This window comes from Salvia splendens, chromosome 2, assembly GCF_004379255.2.
Source record: "Salvia splendens isolate huo1 chromosome 2, SspV2, whole genome shotgun sequence".
Taxonomy (NCBI): Eukaryota; Viridiplantae; Streptophyta; class Magnoliopsida; order Lamiales; family Lamiaceae; genus Salvia; species Salvia splendens.
In genome coordinates this window covers 10,799,539-10,820,378 of record NC_056033.1, presented here as the reverse complement: position 1 = coordinate 10,820,378, position 20,840 = coordinate 10,799,539, and the positions used below count along the sequence as shown (strand labels likewise).

Sequence of the window (20,840 nt, the reverse complement as noted above, 5' to 3'; positions counted from 1 at the left end):
TAGCGCGCAAGTCGCTCGCGCTCTCGCCGCTCCCCCGTGACCGCGTGAACTTCTCGAACTCCGCCGCATACAAGTTCACTTGCTTCTTGACTTGATCCCAGTGCTTGCGGAGTTGCTCACGCTTGCGCTTGTACGCGATCGGCGGCTTGACCGAATTGTAGAGGTCCGCGATGCGTTCCTAGTACGCGATCTGTCGCTGGTTGTTCGCGAATATCGGATCTTCCGATATATCTACCCAACACCGGGCCAAAGTGAGAGTTTCGTCGTCGTTGTAGTTCATACAGCCGGGGGCGTACTCATCGCAATCACCGGGAGGTGGCAACTTCTGCGCCCGCTGCCGGTTCCGCTTCTTTCTGGCTAGTGGCGGAAGCGGTCGCGGCGGGGTGGGGATCGGCCGCTGCGGTTGGGCGGTGCGGAGACAGCTCCATGTCAGACAACCTATACGATTCCGAACTGAAATCGGGATCGTAATGGGCGTTGGTGTCGAACGAACGATAATCGCCGGGTTTTGTACCCGGCCAATGCACCCCTGCGCTAAACGTAGGACTATTGGGGCTTGAATCCATTTCGTAGTAATTATGTAATTGTAAGTTTCGAAAATGAAATCGAGTGAAATGAAGTGTTACAAATGAACGGTATTTATAAAAAAACAAAACAGCGTGCCATCGTCCGCGGTTGATCGTCCGCGACCTCCACAATGGGGCAGACGATGGCGCGGACGATGGCCCGGTATTTATAAAAAAACGAAACCGCGTGCCATCGTCCGCGGTTGATCGTCCGCGACCTCCACGATGGCGCGGACGATGGCCATCGTCTGCGCTATCCTCCGCGACCGAAGTATAGGGCGCGACTATCGTCCGCGCCATCGGCCGTGCCATCGTCCGCCCATTGTGGATGCCCTTAGGCAACTTTGATGGGGAGGTTAAGCAGTAAGCATCGATCATGGACAAAGATGTCGTCAACTGTCCAAGCTCCACGTAGAAAGCAGCTTACCAGCAAAATTTCTTCTTCTGGACAAAAAGAACAAGGCATGTCAGCACGAGTATTCATGACAAACATGATTCAGATCAAGAGCATATCATGTTCACTCACTTGGAGCTTAGCAAATTGTAGATTATCTATGTAAGCGAGCAGCTCCTCTTGCTTCGTCAGAGCCTCATGCAGAGCCTGCAACAGGGTGAAAAAGAAACGTCTCAGTTATAGCACACTACCAGATATGCATATAAGCCTAGGGGATCAGTGTCAGGGAAGCAGGTGGAACCATAGACGTATGTTACCCATCAAGAAGATTTCGTAGTTAGTGGCAAGAATGGAAAGAAAGCCACCTGCATGGTTCAAGGCCACACTATTACATGCTAACTCTTAATTCTATAGGATTTCTTTTTGAAGGAACTAAATGTTTTCTGAAATGGTTGAATATTAACATCTTAATAGCCCTACTCAGAAGTTATCACCATTCCCAAATTGTTTTCCTAGAACCACAGCATTATGCCTCTAACAATTCACCAAGTTGTGAATTCATATAAACTCTTAGAAGGGAAACAAACTATCCAATAGAGTTCGGTGGGACTCTGACCAAAACCAAACCACTACCTTGTGATGGTAGCCTTTGTTAACCATTAAAAGTGTAATGTAATGCGTCAGATGGAAGATACCTTCTTGGTTGCAATCAACTCTGACTTTAGGGAATCAGATGGAAGATACCTTCTTGGTTGCAATCAACTCTGACTCTAGGGCATCCACACGGTAAACAGCGGCATTCAACAGTTCCTCTTTCTCATGTGGCATCTCAGATGGCTTTGTCTGAAGAGTATTCACCTTCTCTTCAAGCTCCCCCAACCTCTTCATGACAGAAGAGGTGATATCTGTATCCCAGAAAGATAATGTTTGTGATGCAGATCTAAACTCAATTTCTGGAGTAGTTGGGTCATCTTGCATTGATGCATTGGGAAGTTTCTTTTTAATATGGCATGAAACTGAATGGAAATACATGAAAAGGGTCACATAGAATGTCATAAGAGCTCCCAGAACACGAGCACTAAATCCTGTTGGTACTCTGTGTGAATCAGGCGCTGGACCTGGAATAAAAATTCCATACAAGTTTTAAACATTATGGAAGAAAAGCTTTTTACACATAAACAAAACATGAAAAAACACAAAAGGAAACCTAAAAAAGAAAAACCAAAGACTTCAGCAACCAAATACATCTAACGCCGAAAAAATATTTCCGTAAATTGCAACCATCATCAGCAATGTATACTGTTTATATTATTAACTAAAAGACAACTCTAGATGGTGGATGTGGATAATGTCATATTGTCTGCCTTTTTTTCTGCATAGTGTATATTACCTATATATCCACCCGATGTAAAGAGCAGAAACAAGGAAAAACAAGCAACTATATATAAGCTAACTCCTCCGATACGTGCTGGTGAGTCTAGCTAGAGGGAGTGCAGCACAAGATAGGATGGTCTGCAGTCCGCACAACTCACAAACAAGTCACAAGACAAATGAAGAGAGTAGACTATATGCATATAAAATGCAGAAATAGGAAATCATAACTTAATTTAGAGAAAGAACCACAGAAATGGTGGATAACCTTCAGAAACTTTGAAGTTCTCAGTACTTGTCTGCTTCTTCCAGACAGAATCTACAGCCTTGTCAACCACAGGTACATATTCATCATATCCACAAAAATTGCCAAAATGATTGGTCGTTCTTAAAGCTTTAGCCTGCAAAATGAGTCGAAATCACCAGAGCATCCATGGAAAAAAATGAAAATAAACTCAAGTCTCATGATAAATAGTACTCCGTCAATCCATTATCAAAACCCGATTTGATCTGTTGCAATTATGGAATTAGGAAAGCAAAAGTTCCTAAGCTTAAGAGTATTTTCAGACATACTGATATTTCTTGAAATTTTTGATGTGATAACAAGTTTCATCCATATGCTTTATGTTAATGGAACTCAGAATATTCTTTTAAGAAACTGAAGTGGGGAAAGCTCCGCGTAAGGAGCATGTACTTTTGTTTTGTGATTGATATGAGATCTTTAATGGAGTATCAATTATCAAGATGTAAGAGAATATCAGGCTAGCAAATCCTGTGTATCCTTACAAAGTGGAAACGTGAAATAGACAAAAGAAAAAGAAAACAAAAGCAATAACAGATTCCGATTTTCCTCAAGCAAGGAAACTGCAAATGGAAACTACTCCTTCCATCAGCGATTAGGAGTCCCATTTTTCCATTTTAGTCCGTCCTCGAATAGGGTTCCCGAATCATTTTTACTATAAATGGTAATATGACCCACATTCCACTAACTCATTTCACTCACATTTCATTTAAAACTATATACAAGTGGAACCCATATTCCACTAACTTTTTTCCACCCACTTTTCTTAAAATTTCTTAAAACACGTGCAAGAAAGAAATAGGACTCCTAATGGCGGACGGAAGGAGTATATATCAGTATAAAGCCTTATGTTTAACCTTACCTCCTCACGAACTGGAGTAAACCGAAGTTGGGTAAAACTTCTATTGGCTTTTGGTGAAGCAATATCTTCTGCATCAGAACCAGACTCTGTAGAAGTATCACTGCCTTTCAACTGTTATACAACCAAGAGTTTTATATACTATTCACAATGAAGGATGATTGACAACATATGACTAAACAATGAAAAAGGGCCTAGTAGTCATACCATGGGGTAATGAGGCTTGGCGTATACTACCTTCCCATCACTGTTAATAATTTTGACAATCTGCTTGGCACGACGTGCTTCACCATTAAGCACCATCTGCACCAGTAAGCAAGACAGTTAACTACCTTCGTACCAAAAGAAATTTGAAAGGGAATACATATACAATTGCATCACATCATGTGTATTCTAAAGCCCGGGCATGAGTAAGTTGCGACCTTGAGTATCGCTGGATTCTTCCAAGGTCCTTTATCAGAAGATAGGCAACCACTATATTCGGCACATGTACATTTTCCTCCTAAAAACTCTGGTAGTTCACTGCACGCATATCACAAAAGACCTCAATGGTAGTTACAAGAAGATGACTTACTTTCATAACCATCCATTTACCTGGCATTGATTATTTCAAGTAACTTGTTTTGGTATTTATATCCAAGAACCTGAATTGATTCAAAAAAATGAGACATCAATATGTCACAGCCAGTAACTCAACCAAGTATCATAAAAGGATAAATCATAAACACAAGCATACATGAATCTTGGTAGCTGTCTTGGGATCTATAAAGTTCTTTATAGTATTCCATAATAGCCTAACGCCTGGACCAGCATTGATTATAAACATTTGATGAAGAGTCTGCAATTAGGAAACACAAATTAATTGAAAAAAAATCATCACAGAGAGAAGTGTTGAAATAAAGTCCCCCCTCCCAAAAGAAGCAGAGGTCTGAGGATTTACTTCAGGATAATTATCACCATCAATCTTCTGGAGCCGCGTAATGAGATCCCGTGCACTCTTGGTGAAGTTTTTCAAACCCTGGAAAATGATCAGGCAGGGAAAATAAAATCAAACACAGACACTAGTGGGTTGTTCAAATAGAACCAATTCCTTGTTCAAGACCGGTGGAGTAAAATTTAGAGAAAGGAATGTTTAACATACCACACCATTAACATCCAAGATTGTCGTGCTTGAATCAATGTGCCGTTTAGCAGAAATTGTACAAGCTGGAAACTTAATTGCAAAGCATTTCTCAAATTCTCTCACATGGTATCTTATGTAACGATCCATGGTAGTGACTTGCATAAGTTTGTGTGGTTCGACTTTCCCTAATCTCTCAATGTATACTAGCCTCCCCTCTTTGTCAACTCCATGATAGCCAAGGGGGTAATACTTCATAACCTCATTGAACTCTTGGAACTCAAAATCCTGATGGATAAAGTAAATGGCTGAGTTCACTTTCAATTTTCAAAAGCTTAAAATATTAGAGAACAAGTTAATAAGATTAAGAACAAGAAAACATCCGCATTCTCACAAGTCACTAGCAGAAAATATTTCGGTTTACCTTGATAATTGTGTCAGTACCAAACTCTTTCCTCCACTGGATCATATCAGCCCACATGAGCTTCGATTTTTCAATATCAAATTTTCTTGCTTTCAGAAACCTGCAAGGAAATTCCTCAACATTCTTAGAAATTTAAAGTTCTCCTCAGCATAAAGGGAATGTTATGATGCACCAAAGCCAGAGTTCAACAATCAAGAGAAAGTGTATATATAATACTGGGCAGTTTGGGAAGTGTTCCATGAATAACTTAATGGAGTTTAATTATTTAAAAGCAGCTATCTTCCTAAACTCACAATCCTACACAAGATAAGTGTACTACTGGCATGTTATCTCTACATCGCTTGGATAGATATAGTATTTTTAGCTCCCAATTCGATTAATGTAGTGCTTTTTTACTCAATAACCTTGAGACTTAATGGTCACACAGAGTATCTATTTGGCACTCTATGACCAATATTTCACCACCATTTTCTCAGTCCTCCCAACATTTCAAAAAATATATAACCTCAACATCATATGGTAATCATCATATGAACAAAAGAAAATTTATAAAGAATAAAACCTCAACATCATATGGTAATCATCAAATTTTTCTGGTAGAAGCTCTTCCAATATTAGGGCTTGCCGAAATGACTCAACAGCTTGCAGGTGCTCGGCATCCCGGATATCTTCAATTGAAACAGAACTGACGCGACCATCGCTCTTTCTTCTACCACTTTTCTTCTTGAGAGAATGCTTTTAACTTTGAAGATGCATTAAGTGCTTTCTTCTTCAAAGAACCAATTTTGGTCCTCCTTTCATCCTCCGAAATCTCAAAATCAGACTTTCTTTCTTTTCTCTCCTCATTACCAGAAAACCCATCGTCGTCTGCTCCACATGATCACACGTAGATACATTTAAGTAAGACTTATGCTAATTATAAAAAGTAAGGATGAGAGCATGGGATTTGGTATTCAGTTTCCATGAAGCAATGTCTCCGAATTTCCATCCCTAGGCACTTGGAGCCAACAATCTTGATATATTCAGTAGTCTTATAACTGACTTATGTGTAAAGCAGCTTTTACAATAAATATAAAGAAGTTACAATTAGGTTGACAATGAAATTGTGATGAACAATAACGAAAACATGGAATATTCCGCTTATTAAGGATTCAAGATCTGGCCAATTAGCCACTGCATTGTACAGCCTATGAAAGTCTAATACCCTAAAGATAACAGTACCCTACAATACATTGCCCTTGCTCAGACACAGTAGAAATCAAATGAATACCAGCGATTAATTACAGGCAAAAAATATGATAAGCCCCAAAATCTGGAACAAATTAGGTTCACATACCATTAATTCACACATCAAACAGCTAATTAACAGCGAATGCAGATCGAAAATAAGAAAGAAATCGAACAAGTTTCACTAACATGGCCTGGCGAATCGATCCAAGGGTGCCAACATCGCCATGTCCTGATCAACGGCAATATTCCGATGACCGAATAATCTTATCGATCGATCAACCAAACATTCCAAGCCAAGAAACTAAAAAACCAAACAGTTAAATGAGAGCGAAACAGAAACGCCAGAAAGTAGTGGGGCGAATCACGAGGATGATCGCACGGTAATAAATGCAGTATAACACCGTATCGTAAGCAGTTAAGAGCAATCACGAGGATGATCGCACGGTAATAAATGCAGTATAAGGCCATCCACAACGCTGTCTCTATACCGTCTCTTAAACCGTCTCTTAACTACTATTTGAGCACTATTTGAGGGCCCCACTGTCCTTTTTTCCTCCATCTCTTAACTAAGAGACGGAACCTGCAACGCTCCGTCTCTATACCGTCTCTTAATTACTATTCATTCAATTTAATTTATAATTTTTTTAAAACTCAATTCAATTTAAACAAACACACTTTATTAAAATTAAAACAATATTACAACTTAGCATTAAAAAAACGAAGACATAATTAAAATTCTAAAAAAATAAGAGGGAACATCATTTTAGGTCAACGAACTTTGCTAAAGTATCATTTTAGGTCCGTGAACTTTGAAAATCTTATTTTAGGTCCGTGAACTTTGAGTTAGTATCATTTTAGGTCCTTTTTACTATTTCCAAGTTTTTTGGGACGAAAATACCCTCAATACCTTAAAATATATATATTTTTAATAAATTTATCATATACTCATATTTTTTATAAATATCTTTACAATATATTTTTGACAAATTTTTTAAATATAATTTGACCTTAAATATTATCACTTAATTTTGTGACATGCAAGTAAAATTGCTTCTTCAATTTTTTATATTAATTTTTTTTAAAATTGAATAAAGAACTTTTCTTTAATAATAAAAAAAATTGAATAAAGATCTTTTTATAAATATCTTTACAATATATTTTTGACAAATTTTCTAAATATAATTTGACCTTCAATATTATAATTTAATTTTGTGACATGCAAGAAAAGATCTTTATTCAATTTTTTTTTATTAGAGAAAAGTTATTTATTCAACATTAAAAAAAATAAGATAAAAAATTGAAGAAGCAATTTTACTTGCATGTCACAAAATTAAGTGATAATATTTAAGGTCAAATTATATTTAGAAAATTTGTCAAAAATATATTGTAAAGATATTTATAAAAAAAATATGAGTATATGATAAATTTATTAAAAATATATACATTTAAGGTATTGAGGGTATTTTCGTCCAAAAAAACTTGGAACTAGTAAAAAGGACCTAAAATGATACTAACTCAAAGTTCACGGACCTAAAATAAGATTTTCAAAGTTTACGGACCTAAAATGATACTTTGTCAAAGTTCGTAGACCTAAAATGATGTTCCCTCAAAAAATAAAAATGACATAATTTAATCTTCTCCGCCAAAGTTTTCCCAAATGTGCTCAATTAGATCCTCTTGGAGTTGGGTGTGGGCGCTAGAGTCGCGTGTCCTTGCCCGAATAGCCAACCGTTCTTGTATAGATGGATGCGCTCCACTTCGCGGCGGCTTCCTCCCGGTTCCGATTGATGTACTTCCGGGAGCGTCGTGGGGGTGGTGCGGCTTCCTCCGCCTCTCGTCGTCGATCTTCTTCGAGTGATTGTTCCATTAATTGGCGCATTTACTCAAAAGGATCCATTTGTTTGAGTTGATTGCAGATGGAAATTGGAATGATAGAGAGGATTTGAGAGGAATAGATGTGTGTTTGTGTTTGAAATGAGTATGGAATAGAATTATTTATAGAGTAAAAAAATTAAAAATTTAAAAAATGAAAATAAATATTTAACGGTAATATTACCGTTTGAAAAAAAAATTTTTATTAAAAATCGATTTTTTTTTAAAAAAAATGAATTATTGCGTCATCAGTGACGACGCCCACTCGCGGGCCAGCGAGTGGGCATCACGCACGCATGGGGACGTGCCACGTGTCCCTGGCGCGTGGCGAGACAGCTCGTCTCGTCACGAGACGAGCTGCGCGACGAGACGGTCGCGAGCTGGAGACGAGATGGGCGCTGCAATGCGTCTCGCGGGGGTCTCGTCTCTCCGAGACGAGACGCGAGCCCGGCGCGAGACGCGTTGTGGATGGTCTAACACCGTATCGTAAGCAGTTAAGAGCATCCCACGGATGTGGCCCCGAACCTACTTTTATTCTCTAGTCTTAGGTAAGAGCAAACACTCACATTCGTGCTAAGTTCAAGGGTCTCATCATTCTATTATTCAATTTAAATAAAAACATTTACACAAAATTAAAATGCATTAAAAATATCCGGAATATTATTACAAATTAAAAAAATTAAAAATTACATAATTAAAATCCTAAAAATTAAAAAGTACATAATTAAAATCCTAAAAATTAAAATTTACATAATTAAATTCATAAAATTAAAAAAAAACCACTACTCGTTGTCGAATTTCGCCCAAATATGTTTGATTAGGTCTTCTTATAGCTCAATGTGGGTCGGGTATCGCGCATTGTGTTCCTTGTTTCGATCCTCTCGCCCACCGTCGTATGCACACCTCGGCGTGGGGGAGACCTCGCGGTTGAGCTTCCAGCTTCATCCTCGTCGTAAAAGCTAGCCGACATCGGTCCTTCGTCAGCTATAATCATGTTGTGCAAGATAATACATGTGTACATGATGTCGGCAATATTTTTCACGTACCACGACCGAGACAGGGCCTTCACAATGTTGAATTGGGCTTGAAGGACCCCAAAAGCTCTTTCGACGTCTTTCCGAGCGGACTCTTGACGCTGCGCAAAAAGAACCCGTCTCGGGTCTTGCGGGACGGGTTGCTGAGCGTCTTCACGAAAGTCGACCACCTTAGGTAGATACCATCGGCGAGATAGTAACTCATGTGGTATGCATTTCCGTTGACGGTGAAGTCGATCGCCGGTGCTACATCATTCAAAACATCATTGAAGAGTGGTGAAGAATAGAGCACGTTCAAGTCGTTGTTGGATCCGCCAATACCAAAATATGCATGCCAAATCCATAGACGGTAGTCGGCGACCGCTTCAAGGATAAGTGTTGGGTCGCTGCCTTTGTGGCCGCTTAAGTGTTGCCCCCTCCAAGTAGTCAGGCAATTCTTCCACCTACAATGCAAGCAGTCAATGCTGCCAAGCATACCGGGAAAACCATGGACTGTTTCGTGAAGACGAAGCAACCGTTGGCAATCATCGGTGGTGGGGGCCTGAATGAATTCCTCACCGAAAGCTGAATGAACGCCGTCGCAAAAATTATTAAGGCAAATGATTCCAGTTGACTCACCGACATGCAAATACTCGTCGAAGAGGTCAGCCGTTTGCCCAGTAGCAAGTTGTCGGATGGGCACACGTACACTTCTGCAACGCCGAGAGACATTGCCGACCGGTTGCGTCTGTACTTGTTTGAAAGTATTCAACAGGGGAGGATAATGTGTTGACAATACGCATAAACAAAACGTTTTGACATGCGAAAATGGTGCCGAAAGTAATCTTCCGAAAACCGCGGCTGGTCGGAAAAATAGTCGGCAACGAGCCTTTCGTTGGCTCCCTCCCGGTCACGATGGATGTAGCGGCGAGTTGATCTAGTTAGTCGAGGAGAAGGTGCGGGGGTATTCGCGGTGACATAGGCTTCATAGGCGGCACAATATTGTTCATAGTATTCTTGTTTTCGCGCTCCGCTTGCGCAATGAGATTGGTGAAATCCATTTGAGAGGGTTTGAGTAAGAGAGAAAGATGTAGATAAGTTGTATGAAAAAATATGAATGAGAGATGATTTGATGTGAAAAATGGATGATAAATGTGTGTATTTATATATGATTTTGGGAATAAAAAAATAAAAAAAATTCCAGAAAACGGTAAAAAACAGCCATATTTTTGGGAATCTGATTTTTTTTTAATTTTTGGTATTATTTTTTATTTAAAAAAATGAATTTCCAACGGAAATGTCGTTGGCCAATAAGAACGCGACACATCAGCTGCTAGCTGGCACGGACGTGCTCGATGCATCAAGCAGCGCCGCGCCAGCGGCGAGAGCGCAGCGGCGGACAACGGGTGTCGTGCTGCTGATACGGACGGGCAGACGGACGCCGTCCGTCAACCGCTGCGGATACTCTAATGCAGGCACAGGAGGGGGAGAGAGAGAGAGAGAGCGCTGGGAGCGTTTCAAAGGGAGGACAAAATCAAAACTCCACGTGATACTCATAGTAGATTATATTATTATTATATTATATTATATATATAAAACAAAATGAAAATAGGTACCTATCGCCGGATATATTGGAGGAGACGATGATTCGACGACAAATGGAAAAAATGGATTAAACGTGGCAAAAGGAGCAGGGTAAGAGCATCCACAGTGGGACGGATGTCTCGGCGGACATCCCGACGGACTTCCTAAAAACACCTCCTGCCACGTCATAAGGGCATCCCACTGCACTGCCACGTCATAAGGACATCCCACTGCACTGCACGTCATAAGGACATCCCACTGCACAATGATGGACATCCCGACGAACATCCACAATAATAAAAATTCACAAATTCACCAAATTAAACAATTTACGGAATTCAAATTTCGACACGAATACGGACGAAGAAAGTGCAATGATAATTTCATTAAATAAAAAAAATAAAATAGTACATTTCAACAAAAAAAGTCTAAACAAATTACATTATAAATTTCAACGACGACCCCTCGGCGTCTATAGTTCTTCAATTATATCGTTCTGGAGTCGAATATGGGCTTGTCGTTGGCACATGTCGGCAAATGCACGGACTCGATCGGCCTCTTCATGGGGTATCCCCATACGTACATTGGCGGTGGCTACGCCGTGGCTGGGACCGGCAGCATCAACATCATCATTGGCCCAATCAGTCAGTGCTGAACCTTCATCTTCGAAAATCATGTTGTGCATGATAATATATGCGTACATGATATCAGCGATGCTGTCAATATACCACAGCCGTGATGGACCCTTCATTGCCGCCCATCGAGCCTGGAGCACACCAAATGCCCGCTCCACATCCTTGCGCGCTGCCTCCTGACGACCCGCAAAATAGATCTTCTTTTCGTCTGTTGCGCATCTGATCGTCTTCACAAAGACGGGCCACATAGGGTATATCCCATCCGCCAAATAATAGCACATATTGTGCTGCTTGCTGTTGGCGACGAAACTGACGGCCGGACCAACGCCCATGCACTGGTCTTTGAAAATGGGCGACGACTGGAGGACGTTGATGTCGTTGTTCAACCCGGCTACTCCAAATACGCATGCCAAATCCACAGCCGGTAGTCAGATAACGTTTCAAGGATCATCGTGGGATTCTTGCTCTTGAAACCTGTCACCCCCTACCCGACCATCTACCGACCGAATATGTGATGTCACGAAAGAGGTGCCATCAAATATGGCAATTTAAAATTTCATAATTGTAACCAATTGAGACCATTACTTACATACAAAAGCATATAAGTTTATATTTCCTCGAAAACTAATTCATCAACATTAAACTACAACGCAATTGATTTCAGAATACCATAATCTAATTTCTAAACATGCCACCACTATATACCACAGATAGCGTTCAGTGACCCGACGAGGATGCAGCACTGACGCAAACTTGAATGAACATCGACCTATACTCCCCAATGCCGACTAACCTGTAGCACACCCAACACTTTAGCCTAAGTTCTCTACAAGCAATAATCATACAACTTAAAATTCTTTAAATTCTTATTATTTTATTTACCAATCATTGCCACATATATCATATTATTATTGTCTTATTAATCTCTAACATATCAGAATCCAACCAGTAGGCAATGTCAATCCCAGAACATATCAACAGTCATTAATATTCATATGAAGCATCAAATATTTCACATGATATCCACACATTAACATAAACAAATCACAGACGTCATTACACGTATCAACATACATGTACCAATAGTCAAATCTTCATTTACAACTTCAAATTTCCAACTATATCATCAGAAGGGTATAATAATAAAAAATTCCCATATGTCATAAACTATGTCTACAAGTCTCAGATTTCCAATATTTATTTCAAAATTCAACAGAACCATGTAACATAATCCATTTTCACGTATAATGTAACAGATGTTTCACCTAATCTCATATTATAACTTATGTATTATCATACACGTATTGTCACATATATCATCACGAATATTTTGATCGACACTATCACATAGCTTTCACATATGGCCCCTTAATGTGCTTAGTGACAGACTAGGGTACGCGGACCAGATCAGAAACAGAATCAGATACAGACGCGGTCATGGTCCTCGAGAGGACACCGCACAGACCACCCATTAGGGTGCAAACAGATAGTCAGATCACCCATGAGGGTGCATATCAAACAGAGCAGATATCAGATAGATCAGATTTCAGACAGATATCAGACGATCTTCGCTTCGGTTATCCAGAAGACGAAAGATCACAGATAATGCAGTGCTGCTGTCCTATGGCATGCCAATTGTACCCACTGAACACACTCAAGCACGGGACATAAGCACGGACAAGTATACTTTATTATCAACGATTTCCAACATAACACATCCATACAGATAGATCAGACGTCATCACAAGTCGATCAGACATATTTCACATGAAAATCTTATTTGTATACATCTCACCATCTTTATAGTCACAATCATATTCTTCCCTTTCGTACTTCATTACCAAATCATTCAATAATTCATCTTATTTTCATATTTTACTTCATAAGTCTTTTATCACATAATTAATCATAATTTACCAAGCAATATGTCACATAATAATCACATTAAAGCACATAAGAGAATTAGGCCATTTAAGTGATTAGCATGCTACCTGACAGGCTTATGAGCATAAGCCCTTTTTTCCATCTTAATGTTCCAGTCACTTCGGATCCTTTTTTTCTTCCATTTCGGCTATCGCCGAGAAACCTCTCGCTTTACTTACTAATCACATGCAATCCACATTAATTTATAGAAAAAGAATACTACTATGAGCTAAACTCTTTCCTTTAACCTTATTTAATATCCCAGATGTATAGTAATTCATTGATTCATCATTTAACTTCTTATATAACAATTGCACTGGACTGATTTCTCATTAATGTTCTATATCCATTAAAAAGGATTTAGAGGCTTAATATAACATTTTTAAACACCCCATGAAGTCTATTTTACAATGAAACAAGATTCACTCAAAATTTCCTAATGGTTTGAGAGATATTCTCCTTTTACCAGAGACTAGCAAAATCGAACAGTTTCTGGCAACATTTTCTACACAATTTTTATAAGTAGTATTTGTACGCTTTAATTAATCACAAAATCCAGAGAACAACTAAACATCTTATAGTTAATATAGAAATTATGAAATAAAGTTTTCATCGATCTTAAATCCTCTCAATAATTCGGATGAGATGTACAAAAACAGTACACATTACGAAAACTATGGCAGTTATAGCTGTATTGTTATAACAATTTATTGATATAGTACCTAAACTCTAGAATTCTCCGAAATATTCAGGGAGTTACTAGACTCACCAAGGTTGTTTTAAAAATTGTTAAACCAGAATTTTCACTGTTTTACACATGCCGAACAATTCGGATCAGATCATTGAAAAACAGAGGATTAAATCCGATTCAAACATTCATATTAAATTCTATTTCCATTTATGTTTAATCATCTCACTAACCATATATTTTGTCTAGCTAGATATTATATCATCAAAAACATAAAATCAAATGAGTATTTTCAATCCTCATGAAATCTTTATGCTAGAGTTCAATAGGTTATAAATAATTTATCAAAACATGCTTAAACCTACACAATAACCACATATTCATGAACTATTCAAGAATTAAAATTATTCCCCTACAACTTCCCAATTATTCCAAACCTGCCAGCCATCCATCCATCCTCTACATTTCATCTATTTAAAGTGTTATAAATATAGGTAGGCAGAGAGAGATACCTCGAGAAAGTCCTGATTACGCGATTACATGTTCGATTCGCCGATAAACTTAACAAAATGTGAGAGAAAATAGCTATGGTGATTTAAGAAAGGTGGCTGCCGATTTTTTAGAGAAGAAAATGAGGAAGAAAGAAGATATCTCATGTTTTTTTAGTCTCCCAACATTAGTATTTTCCATGGCTAAAAATGGAGACATTTGGCAACATTTAGTTAAACTACTTGTAAAGCATTATCTCTAGACTTCTCTCTAATATTTGAAATAAAATTTGCAGCCATTTCATTCCTAGTTGATGAGTAAAAATCGGCACTTTCCAAATAAAGAGAAAGAATTGATTTCATTAATGTAAAAAGACCAAAATGCCCTTCTATTGAATTTTCTACACCAACAATGTATAAATCCTAATTTCTTTCTTAATATTATTCAAATTATAATCATAATACTTAATTATAAGGCTACAATACCCTTCATTAACTATTTTAATTAATTTGGCCATTTTCGTCGTCGAAACAATCACTGAAAACCTGATATACAAGTTTTACACTTCTTTATATATATATATATATATATATATATATATATATATATATATATAGGGGAGCGTTATTCTCCTTTTCACATCTTAGATCCTTTTTCCTTCTTAATATTACGCGTTAGATCTAAGGCATCAACGGATCAGATTGATTCTATAAAACTGGTTCCGTGTTGCATTATAGAAGGTGGTTGTATGCATTACAGGGTTATTATTGACATTTGACGGAAAAGTAACTGCCACATTTTGGTATCTGCGAATAATGCACCACATGGTCACGAGTAATGCATATAATTGACTATATAATGCACAATATGTGAACTGCAATGCATACGAATAAGATGTACCATGTTATGATGTTTGGACACACGTTTATTGTTTCCCCTAAGGGTTTAATAAGCATAGGGGCTAGGGTATAGTATGTAGACACGTATGTAATCTTCACATGGTAATGAGTAATGGATATAATTGACTATATAATGCACAATTTGTGAACTGCAATGCATACGAACAAGATGTGATGTGTTATGATGTTTGACACACGTTTCTTGTTTCCCCTAAGGGTTTAATAAGCTTAGGGGCTAGGGTATAGTACATACGCATTAATAACAAATTATAAAACGATACGAATAATTCATCAAATTGTCACGAGTAATGGATGTTATTAACTATATAATGCACAATATGTGAACTGCAATGCATACGAATAAGATGTACCATGTTATGATGTTTGACACACGTTTCTTGTTTCCCCTAAGGGTTTATGCTTAGGGGCTAGGGTATAGTACGTAGACATTACTAACAAATTGTTGTTATTGGAATATACGTATGTGCATTATTTGGTTTAGGTAGTGCATTATGTAGCTGTTAATTGTCATTATCTCAGTATATTATGCATTATTAGAGGTATTGTGTATATGGGTTAATCAACAGATTGAAAATTACATACGTGCATTTAGTAATGTCTACGTACTATACCCTAGCCCCTAAGCTTATTAAACCCTTAGGGGAAACAAGAAACGTGTGTCAAACATCATAACATGGTACATCTTATTCGTATGCATTGCAGTTCACATATTGTGCATTATATAGTTAATAACATCCATTACTCGTGACAATTTGGTGAATTATTCGTATCGTTTTATAATTTGTTATTAATGCGTACGTACTATACCCTAGCCCCTAAGCTTATTAAACCCTTAGGGTAAACAAGAAACGTGTGTCAAACATCATAACACAACACATCTTGTTCGTATGCATTGCAGTTCACAAATTGTGCATTATATAGTCAATTATATCCATTACTCGTTACCATGTGAAGATTACATACATGTCTACGTACTATACCCTAGCCCCTAAGCTTATTAAACCCTTAGGGGAAACAAGAAACGTGTGTCAAACATCATAACACAACACATCTTGTTCGTATGCATTGCAGTTCACATATTGTGCATTATATAGGTAATTATATGCATTACTCGTGACCATGTGGTGCATTATTCGTAGCGGTTTTCAGCCATTATTAGATTACTATTGTACCCTCATAATGCACAAAATAGGACAAATAATGCAACACGAGATTAATTACCCAAAGTTGATCTTGACCGTCCATTTCTCTAATCTAATGGCTGATATTAAGAAGGAAAAAGGAGGAAATATAGGAAAAGGAAATGAATACATCCCTATATATATATATATATATATATATATATATATATATATATATATATATATATATATATATATATATATATATATATATATTCTAATCTCTCCATTTCCAACCTTATATTATTTTCTAACACTTAATTTTCATTTAATCACTTTCTAATCATACACTTTAATATTTCAATTTATTTCCTTCTCAATTTTGAATTAACTTTACATAGCATCAAGAATTCCACATGACATCTACCAAGCAATATCACATACCAATAGGGCTGGCAAATCGTGCGGATTGGGTCGTTATCGGGTCAACCTGATAATGACTCAACCCAATAAGGCCTAACCTGAACCCGACCTGTTAAGGAAACTGTAAATCCGAACACGAACCCGACCTGCTACCTTCAAATCCAAACACGACCCGCACCCGACACGAACCCGTTATCGACACGATATAATATGGGTTGACACGACACGATAACAACCCGAACCTTAATATTACACGATTAAACCTTAATTTTTAACCTAATTTACACAATTAAAATTCGTTTTATACTATTTAAACCTAATTTATAAGAAATTAAAAAATTAAAGTAATATATATTTTTATAAATAATAATAAAAATAATATTATTATTTCTTAATGGGTTACCCGTATCCGACCCGCATCCGACCCGAACCCAACCCGAAATTATCGAGTTCTTAATGGGTCAACCCGATAAGGACACGGATCCAATAAGACTTGACCCCAACCCAATAATTTTGTGCGGATTCGTGTCAGATTATCGTGTCGTGTCGAAAATTGCCAGCCCTACATACCAACATACTTGGCACATATACAGACCAACCACATTTTCACATATCCAACCATTATTTTCAATATCGAATTATTCAAGAGTCCTGATTCTCCGGTTTCCTAATCGGAAATTAATTTTCGACTAAGGTAATTTCATTGGGGTGTTACAACTCTTTCCCCCTAAAAAGAATTTCGTCCTCGAAATTCCTTCGGGTTTACTTTATTCCAAAAAGCGTCGCAGGTTCATATATGTCATTCCATAGCAGCCTATATCCTCGTCTACATAGAGTACCCTTATTTCCACAACCAAACACAGAATGACATACAAAATCACGAAATCACATCTTATCACAACCACATTTTACAATTACATAATAATATTATTATTATCTTTTATTTGTTGTTTATCATGTCATGCTTTTTAACTTGTCACAAAATCGCACTTATAATCACATAATCCAACTTCCACATATAATGCAACATAAGTTCATATTTCACCCTAATATATCATATTAAGATTATTGGTTCCATCATGTCACAGATTCAATAATACACATAAGCATACTTATCAAATTATATTGCATACTTCTTTACATTTTATTATCTGACAGACTTTCGCATACGTTCCAATGTGAAATCCATAGCTCTTACTTCAACAACCATTCATCAAATAGCATGTAAAATCACATAATCAGTAATTTCACATTCAGATTCCTCTTTCGCATTCACATGACAATGTTATCATTTTTATTACTCATTTATCCCGTACACCATTTTAGTTCATTTTTTAACTTATTCTAATTGTCCTCTTACATCATAACCATTTACATTCTCCATTTCATTTCTAAATCCTCATTTAAATTTCCATATTCACTTAGCTCGTCTTCGAGCATAGTTCTTACGGAGTTCACATTTCTAATCTGATCACATTTTGTATCACATATCTTATATCATGTACAATTACTTGGCTTATATCTCTATCACATCACATCATATTTCATATTTCCCGATTCCGAGTACCCATATAATCCATATAGGGGCACATGTGTTCAGATTATGTCATTTATTTCTTATTCGTCGTATTTGCTCATTCACACATTTATATCATAATGTTCACTTAATCTATAACTTACTTTCTTTTCCTATCCTTCCTTGAATTCTTTTTCTTCTTTTTTTCTTACACTCTTTAGTATCTTTCATTAGGACACACATATTCAAATCACATCATTCATTCAATTTTCAATCATGCACATATACTATTTTATCCACTTAACATTCTATAACCTCGAACATTCACATTTCAATATTCGTCATCACAGCAGCAAATTTCGAACTCTTAACACTAATATCAGAACTCAATAGAAACGCATATAACAAAATCTAATTACATGGACCATATATATCAAGGCATATTAGACTATATATCACATATCAGGATTATCATACATGTTTCCTATGTCCACATATTATAACACATTTTATCACATGTGTTAGTTTGCATATTGTTGCATATAATACCATACACCTTATCACATTGTTGTCCCAAATGTGCTTATCAACAAACACGGGTACGCGGCTAAGCGAAATGCCCCACATGAGGCCCGACCGAATTCTCCCATCACACCATATACTTCATGTATGTCCTCCTATCATACCATGCATCACATATTATTTCCTCCCACCACACCACATTTTTAGCAACTCACATGTCCTCACATTTTTTTCACATATAGCTCATATCAGGGCGCCAATAATCCATTAGGATCAATGTACTTCATTTCAGATAATTACATTATTTTATATATCATTTTACAAATCATGTAGAATCACACATTATCTTATAACTTTCATATACATCATTTTCCTTTTCATCTTCCTGTATCTTTTCCCCTAAAATGACGCTACCGAGATTCGAGTTATGTGGGGTGGCCAGTCCCATATAACCACATTTCTCGGTCACACGGGAATTCTTGTCCCGTACTTTGGTAAACTTTAGACTTTATACTTTATCAAAAACTCGTTTGACAAACTTCTATACTGACATACTGTAGCCACTGCATCAGGTCATTTACCAATCATTGCCACATATATCATAATATTATTGTCTTATTAATCTCTAACATAAATTGGGCAGCATCTCCTCTATAGCCGACGCATGCCTAGAATCCAACCAGTAGCCAATGTCAATCCCAGAACATATCAACAGTCATTAATATTCATATGAAGCATCAAATATTTCACATGATATCCACACATTAACATAAACAAATCACAGATGTCATTACACGTATCAACATACTTGTACCAATAGTCAAATCTTCATTTACAACTTCAAATTTCCAACTATGTCATCTGAAGGGTATAATAATACAAAAATTCTCATATGTCATAAACTATGTCTGCAAGTCTCAGATTTCCAATATTTATAATAATACAAAAATTCTCATATGTCATAAACTATGTCTGCAAGTCTCAGATTTCCAATATTTATTTCAAAATTCAACAGAACCATGTAACATAATCCATTTTCACGTATAATATAACAGATGTTTCATCTAATCTCATATTATAACTTATATATTATCATACACGTATTGTCACATATATCATCACGAATATTTTGATCGACACTATCACATAGCTTTCACATATGTCCCCTTAATGTGCTTAGTGACAGACTAGGGTACGCGGACCAGATCAGAAACAGAATCAGATACAGACGCGGTCATGGTCCTCGAGAGGACGCCGCACAGACCACCCATTAGGGTGCAGACAGATAGTCAGATCACCCATGAGGGTGCATATCAGACAGAGCAGATATCAGACAGATCAGATTTCAGACAGATATCGGACGATCTTCGCTTCGGTTATCCAGAAGACGAGAGATCACAGATAATGCAGCGCTGCTGTCCTATGGCATGCCAATTGTACCCACAGAACACACTCAAGCACGGGGCATAAGCACAGACAAGTATACTTTATTATCAACGATTTCCAACATAACACATCCATACAGATAGATCAGACGTCATCACAAGTCGATCAGACATATTTCACATGAAAATCTTATTTGTATACATCTCACCATCTTTAAAGTAACAATCATATTCTTCCCTTTCGTACTTCATTACCAAATCATTCAATAATTCATCTTACTTTCATATTTTACTTCATAAGTCTTTTATCACATAATTAATCATAATTTACCAAGCAATATGTCACATAATAATCACATTAAAGCACATAAGAGAATTAGGCCATTTAAGTGATGAGCATGCTACCTGACAGGCTTATGAGCATAAGCCCTTTTTCCATCTTAATGTTCCAGTCACTCCGGAACCTTTTTTTCTTCCATTTCGG

General features: G+C 37.3%; 1 long non-coding RNA gene and 1 pseudogene across 1 annotated transcript; both read right to left on the bottom strand.

Annotated features, from left to right (window-relative positions):
- Nucleotides 1–778: 778 nt before the first annotated feature.
- On the bottom strand, nucleotides 779–6,665 carry LOC121787940 (annotated as a pseudogene).
- Nucleotides 6,666–11,884: 5,219 nt separating this feature from the next.
- LOC121787932 lies at nucleotides 11,885–14,998 on the bottom strand. Its single transcript, XR_006047543.1, has 2 exons — nucleotides 14,493–14,998; nucleotides 11,885–13,470 (listed from the first exon to the last, which is right to left on the bottom strand). It is a non-coding gene; the product is annotated as an uncharacterized LOC121787932 (long non-coding RNA).
- Nucleotides 14,999–20,840: the final 5,842 nt, after the last annotated feature.